The sequence below is a fragment of the Palaemon carinicauda genome, chromosome 5 (genome assembly GCF_036898095.1).
Source record: "Palaemon carinicauda isolate YSFRI2023 chromosome 5, ASM3689809v2, whole genome shotgun sequence".
Lineage (NCBI taxonomy): Eukaryota > Metazoa > Arthropoda > Malacostraca > Decapoda > Palaemonidae > Palaemon > Palaemon carinicauda.
In genome coordinates this window covers 127,282,108-127,288,107 of record NC_090729.1, presented here as the reverse complement: position 1 = coordinate 127,288,107, position 6,000 = coordinate 127,282,108, and the positions used below count along the sequence as shown (strand labels likewise).

The window sequence follows — 6,000 nt, the reverse complement described above, 5'->3', positions numbered from 1 at the left end:
TTAGTGAACAAGAAAATATCCATTTAACAAATCAAAATTGAGAATATAATAGAATGGGTACAGTTATGAATATTTAGGATTGGCGCGATATAGTCCGGGCCTCACTTGGATGTATCTCTTAACCAGGTAAGAGCGATATGCTACCAGATTGAATTTATTGAAGGCGGTTTCATCCAATGACTAGGGACCAGATAGGAAAACCTTGCTGCTGTTTACAAGACAAATCTTATGCTAAATTGAACATAGATTTGAAATACATTTGCCAGAAGCTAGGAGTAACAGAAAAAATTCTGTAATACAAAACATTGCTTTACGAATAGCACTTTGAACTAAAAAGCACTTCACCCATTGTATCACTACAAAATGCAATACAAAATTTTGCTTTACAAAGTAAAAAAAATTCTAAACAGTTTTGTAAGAATCACCCACTGCACTGGTGAGGAAATTCTAAACAATAGAACACAAGAGTCACTAGACGGTAAAAACTGAAACTAGTTTCTTTAAAAATGTCATTTATATCAAAGGTACAAGAAACCATGATTGAGTGGAAAGTTAAGTTAGGGATGCAACAGGCAGAAGGGCATGTCCCTTAGTTAATTTTAGTAGCCCCTTGTCAATGTATCAGGGAGTATCTTGGTATTGACCCAATGGATGAGATTGGCCTGGAGGAATCCAATACTAAATTTATCAAAGCGTTTTGTAGAAATGAAAGAGGAAAAATATCTTAACCACTTAAGGCATATACTGATGGGTCCCAAAAAGAAATTAATATCTAGGCATGGTCCTGTGCGACAGCCAATGTTATTCCCAGCCTTAATTTTACTGTAGTTTCAGACTAAACTCAGCTAAGTCTCTTCTGGGTGCTGAATTATTTGCTCTATGGGATGCGCTGAAATGGACAGGGTAATTATACGTTGAGAGTAATATTTAGATCTATTGTTGGCTAATTCAATGATAAATAATAAGGATGCAATAAGATTCAAAGCACTGGTGCATAATATGCAAGAGATGCCTACTTAGATTAGCAGCGAAAAATATTATATAACTGCAGTGGATTCCTAGCCACAAGAGAATTATTGGTTGCAAACTGGCAGATGCAACCGTAAAACAAGAGCTAGACAATTACTGTACTATAAACAGTCTTTTGTAAGGACTCAAGAAAACAATACTAAAGAAAAAAATATTCTAGAAACCTGCCAAATGATGTGCGATATTATATCAAGCAAGTTGTTCGTTACGTTCAAGCCTATTATAGAAGATTGGGGGAGGAAGTTTATTTTAGAAATAGAAAAATAGAAACCTTGGTAGGAAATTTAAAAATTGGGCATGTACAGTAAGGATAAATGCATATTTACATAAATTCAAGATGAAAATACACCACTATGAATTACATCCAATGTCGGAGAAAATTTCACACGCAATTATAAATTGTAAGAAATACAATCTGCAAGGAAACTAACTAAAAGTAAAATTAACAGGACTAACTGAACTGCACTTTGAATAATTTACTGGGAAATATGAACATAATGTGCAGGAAAGGGTGAACTAATAAAATTTCTAGCTAAAACTAATTTACTAAACACAATCATTTGTGAAATTAACTATCCGACAGAGGAATCACTATTGAATTAAGTCTCTAAAGTATTTGATTAAGTGCTCTTTAGTAAAGGAACTACATTTAATGCCATACATTTTGTAAGTTACGAGAAACCACAAGAGGTTTTGAACTGTAAAAAAAAAAAAAAAATGTAAGATCTTTAAAAAGTTTATGAAATATTGGAACAAAATAAATAATATCAATGGAATAGGGGGCCATGGACATTGTTTGAATAAAAGGTATCAAGACCCATGGAACGAAATTAAATTTACTAAATTTGATGATAGCTCTAACATTTTCCTATACTAATATATCTAGTATTTAATTTTTATCATCCGCTCTGATTAGTTCCAAGGTTTCATTTTGTATCATATTTACTACAAAGTACATTAGTTCCAAAGTAGCATTTAATGAAAGAAGATATAATGGATTTATGACCTTGACGACTTTTGGAGCTCACGTGGGAAAATGCCATGGTTAAAGGTGCCCCAACACGATCAATATCAACCCGTAAGTTTCTGGTAATTGTCGAAATTATTAAACGTATGTGGTTAACATGGAATGGTTGTTCATACTTTATACAATTGACGTGGTTGAAGTTAACTCAATAACATATGACTGGTCTAAGATGGTTATTACGCAATATACCTAATAAAAATCTTTATTTAAGGAAGCTTTAAAACCTATTTGATCGTACGAGATAAATAGCCTATGACAGTAAATTTTGTCCAGAGATTCCATATAATTAGAATATAAATAATTTCACAGAATCAATTTATTACTTGTTTTGCCATTTAAATATCCCTCCGCTGTTTAAATATTAACAAAAAGCGTCGCCGCTTTGCTTAGCTAGAAATGATAAAATAGTTGAGTGTACGTTGCAAATCTCTTAAAATTTGCATCATCACTGCATGGCTCTTGACCTACCTCGAGTTTTCATCATTACTATCTTATTCAAAGTATTTATGCGAATTTCTGTTTGCCGAGTAATTATGTAAATACCAACAGGCCAAAACCATTAGTTGTGATTTCTCTGGAGACGACAAAATATCCGGTCTCAAGACCCCAAAGCGAGCTGCTAACATGCCAGTGCATTTTCGACTAAGCATTTTGTATAACTTAATATACTTAAGGATACACCTTTTCACATCTATTTCTGCGTGATCATATGGCCCCATTAAATTTTCTAACAACGGGAAAGCATTATCCTCACCAAAATGGCAAATTTAAGTTTTCTCACAGTATTTGGAAAATACCGACGATCTGGAAACTAAAGAGAACCTTCAAGACCCATTCTTCTAAAGTTTGTTTCACAGAAATATGCCACCATCAGACACACTGACATTAATATCTACATCTGCAATTAAAAATCAATACTTTGCAGTTACTACTGCCATAAGGACTATGGCAAATTGATTCTTACAATTAAAATAAGATCCGGAATGGCCTGGCCTGCTAAAATCCACTTGTTTCCCATCGATGACTAATACAATTGGGAAAATCCATCAATCATTAAATTCCACTGCAATATTATTCTATTCATCTCTTGTGGCTGTTGGCTGTAAAGACAATAACAATGAAGGTATTATAATAGATTTACATTCACAAAGCAATTTGAAAGCACACATTTTTTGTTACATGGTATATAATGCAATTACTTAGACAGACAGATTCTCATCATACAGTGTCCCCAAGTAAAGGAAAGAAGGAATGGGGGTGAGCAACGAGAAGTTACTAGTATCCTGTGCATGCAAACGTCTTCGAGGAACTGAAAACCAATATGAAATATTGGCATCGGCTAGGCTAGGGCATTGGAATTAAAGGTTAAAAAGCGGTCGTAAAATGGAGAGGCAAGGGACAGTGACATTATCCACAAGCAGGACAATGGCCTAGAGACTGACCATATATACATATGATCAGCGCCCAAACCCCCTCTCTACCAAAGCTAGGAATATAAAAGGGATTAGATGTAGGCAATATGCTAAAAAGGCTATCACTATTATGTTTCAGGGTCAGAATGACTTCGTATCCTGACTCGATCAACATTAATACGGCAACGTAACCCAGTAAGCACCTCCAGTAGTATTCCTGTATCCTCACCCGCAAATAAATATAAAATTCCCATTGTAACTATGTCTAAATATTATAGCTCTCGGCAACAAAATAACCTTTCTGAATTCTTTTCAAATAGGTACAACACCATATAAAATTTGATGGGATTAATTTTTTCTTTAACTAACAATTTTAGTCATTTTATAATGGATCTGCAGGTTTCAATAACAATGACGCTGATAGACTGCGGAGACATGGTAGTAACAAATATATAGTCTCCCAAAGTGTTATCTGTAGCAAGATAAAGCAAAGTGATTAATAGCAGTTCAGTTAGCGAGAGCTTCCCTCATGTAGAGGAAAAAAAAAAGTATTTTTGAGATCAATGGAGTCATCTATATAGCATTTACTCAAAACATTCCCTGTTCATCCCTAGAAAAAAAAACTCTAGGGATCATTAGCCTCACTTAATTTCAAGAGTTAACAGATTTCCGTGGCTATATAAATATCCCCAAGAAAAAATAAAATTTGAAAACGGAATACTGGAAGCTAAGCTATATATACCTCAAGTCATTCATAATTTTAGTGTTAGGTTTAGACACCATAAAAACTGGTGATTGTAGAAAAAAAATAAATATGTAAAATGCAGAGAAGTCCATATGACGGATGAGTGAGAAAATTAAATTTAGGGATCAACTAAAGGTCACAATATGTTTGGGGAATTAAGTCTTAAGTCTTTAGTTACAGTTACAGGTGTTGTGAAGCAGCCAGAATAAGCGTGAATTGCCAGAATAGTATGGAAAATAGATTTTACAACGAAGCTATAAGAAATAAGAAAAATATAACCAGCGAAAGAGGGAAAAGGTAAGGGACAATGAAAACTGATTAGTCAAGCAATAAAATAGCAGAAACGAAAAAAAAGGTAAATTTCAAAGCTTAACACCCATCAAATGGGATACCGAATATTCAAAAAATGATGTAAATTCGTGTGTATTACAAAAAATTCCGAACAAAGAAAAAGGACAACTATTCAATATTAATGAATGAAAATGTTAAAATAAAATAAAAGGTTACTTCTTTTTGGTATACCTGTTGACGGTGGGTAATTTGAAAACCTTAAGAGAACAATTGAGTATTAAGGATTATCTTTTAACGAATTTTGTAAAAAGAATTAAATCAATGGGATGCAAGGTTGTTTGAAACAATCCGCCAAAGGTAAAACTGATGTTAAGAGCAACAAACACCATGTCAAAAGATTGTGAAAGAAGGGCAACAGTTAAGGTTTATAAACTACAGAATCCTCAGGAAAAGGAGTATGTCATTCTTTTTAATTGAGGTACAATGATCCTTGTCAGACGTGATTTAAGTTACGTAGTTTGAAATTCTACAGAATATCCAAATATTAACATGGCAATTCAGGATATCAAAGTCAAGCTTAAGTAATTTAAATATAATTCACGACTGGCCGATTGGCTGACCAAAGAAAAATTTTATTATATAGATAAGAGGAGGCGAAATTTCATAGTAGTAGGGGATTTTTAATGCTTAGCAATCCTTATGGAGGTAAATCGTCGAAAATATGGTAAGAAAAGTATAGCGAAAGTATTCGACGAAAATTATACTCTAGGTCAAGTCCCGCCACCAGGACTATTTAAACCTCAATCCTTTAGAGGGAAATTTTCAACAATAGATATAAGCAACAACTTCATGCACAATTGCAAATTTCTTAGAAATAAAAGTTAGTAAACAGGGTTAGTGATAATGTACCAGTTTTAGCATATAATGACTTGACAACTGAACGAACAGTTATGGAAAAGTAGCAAACAAGGGTAGTGATCATACACCGATTTTGGCATATAGGAACTTGACAATGAAGTGGCAAGAATGGAATAATTATACATTAATAAAAATGACAAATACATCACAATTGTACGGTAAAATAAAATATTTAAAGAGAAAAATGATCAAATCTAGTGGAAAAAGACTCTTGAAAGATGATGAGAAGGTAAATATCAATTACGATAAGCTTTAGTGAAACGAGAAATTAAGGAAGACTGGCAAGAAAGAAGGCAAGTGAAATAGCAGTTTGCCAAACGCCCCATAACTTGTAATGAAGCAAGACCCTTGTTCAAGAGTAGTGAAAAACTTAAAACTACAAAAATGTGTTTAGGGGGGTAATTAAAGAGGGAAAATTAATAAGAATACACCACACACTAGAAGTTTGAAATGCGATGAATGAAAAAAAAATCTTGTTAAAGATCACCATCCACTAATAAATCATAAGGAGATTGATATTCGATCTAAAAGAAAAGCAAGATTTCTCGCAGACTGCTTCTAGGTAAAATGTGTGTTAT

General features: G+C 33.4%; 1 long non-coding RNA gene across 1 annotated transcript in view; it reads right to left on the bottom strand.

Annotated features, from left to right (window-relative positions):
- LOC137640564 (uncharacterized) overlaps window positions 1-6,000 on the bottom strand; it is a 41,368-nt gene that overhangs the window by 17 nt on the left and 35,351 nt on the right. The window contains exons 3-4 of the long non-coding RNA XR_011044399.1: window positions 3,021-3,156; window positions 1-889 (exon numbers count right to left, since the gene is read on the bottom strand). The exon at window positions 1-889 is cut by the window's left edge and continues 17 nt beyond it. This is a non-coding gene — a long non-coding RNA (uncharacterized lncRNA). The remainder of the gene's footprint in view (window positions 890-3,020; window positions 3,157-6,000) is intronic.